Source organism: Populus euphratica, unplaced genomic scaffold (genome assembly GCF_000495115.2).
Source record: "Populus euphratica unplaced genomic scaffold, PopEup_1.0 scaffold14.1, whole genome shotgun sequence".
NCBI classification, from domain to species: Eukaryota; Viridiplantae; Streptophyta; class Magnoliopsida; order Malpighiales; family Salicaceae; genus Populus; species Populus euphratica.
The window spans coordinates 848,542-850,216 of NW_011499876.1; positions in this window are offsets into that span (position 1 = coordinate 848,542).

The window sequence follows — 1,675 nt, forward strand, 5'->3', positions numbered from 1 at the left end:
TATCTTGTATTATTAGATATATTATTATAAAATATGCTTTGGTTAAGGAGTTATTGATACTTCAAGTGCAAAATGATGATATAAAACCATGATAAAAATGCACTTTTAAGTACTAATCAGACAATTAACCAGTTTGTAATTCAACCATTAAAAAACCTTATTCTATAAATACTTTTGATTTTAACACTTCATAAATGCTTCCTCTGTTTTTACTTATCTACATTCCAAGCTTTACATAGATAACTCACCTTGAATTTGAAGAGGTATATTATAGAATATATTGTAAAATAAAAATAATATGTTTTCTCTTATATAATTTTATTATGTGTAATAGGTTACATCATAATATATATCATAATATATGTTAAAATGTCTTACTTATATAAATAGCAAAGGAGCTACCCTTACGAGGACACTCATCAAATTATTACGAGTACACTCATCAAATTATTATAAATCTCTGCTTTAACTGATCCAACAATCAGATTTAAAGTTATGCATAATAACTTAAACTAGTTTGTAGATATGATCTTATATAAAAAATCTAAATTTTCTTGTTCAATTTTTTCTTGAATCATATTAGTTATTTCAATAAGTCCTCGATACCATTTATTTATGTGTAGGAAAATGCAGCAGACGTAGAGGATGCATGCAATCATGTCCTACAGATTAACAAATTGATGGGTTTTATTTCTTTTCACAATCCAAAAACTCTCAATACAGAAAAATATATAATGGCATATATAAAGCTAGCTCTTGTTCTATCAAGATACTCTTCGGGCTATTATAAGAAAAAATACAATATCATTAAATTGACTCCCGGATGTAGTTTTGCACCCAATTTTTCCTAGCACACCTTCTCCCCATTTTTCCGTTTTTAATTAGTTTCTTTAAACTCCTATTGGGTTCCTATCAATACTGGATTTCTAGTGTCAAAAATAATGTTTTCATGGAGGATAGCATTTTCTATTATATATAACAAGCTCAACTTTTACGGTTTCGCCTGTAAAACCAAGGATTTCCACCACCTTAAGGTGTTGATGAGGGCACCTTCCGGGCTTTTGTTCTCTTCTCCAAATGTAAGGAGCTTAAGCACTAGTACCTGAAACAAGAAAAGTCAGAGTCAATGAAAGATTCATAAAGAATCCTCCATCCTAGACAGAACGTTTTTAACTTTTGAGATACCTGCAAAACAAATCTCTGCAAAAAAAGGACCTGCCTCCATCAACGAGGTGATGGCGAGAAGTGTGGGATCTCTATCTCTTACATCAGCTATGAAATTCAATTGCTTGAGATTGGTCAGCACAGGAACTTCAAGGATCTTCAGCATGTTCTCATGCAATGTAAGTGTATCTATTTGATACAGATATCTTGAGAGCTGGCAAAAACTTTGAAGAATATAATCGCAATAATATCCTCCTATAGCTAGTTCTACAAGTCCGGGAGCATGCTTTAAAGTAGGGGTGTTCAAAAAAACCGAAAAACCGATTAAACCGAGAAAACCGGAAAAAAAAACTGAAAAAACCGAACTGAAAAAAAAAACCGATTAAACCGATTAAAATTTTGAAAAAACTAGCTGGTTCGGTTCGGTTTCAGTTTTATAACCAAAACCGAAAAACCGAATCGAACCGAAACCGGAAAAAAAACCGAGCTAAAACCGGAAAAACCGAGCCAA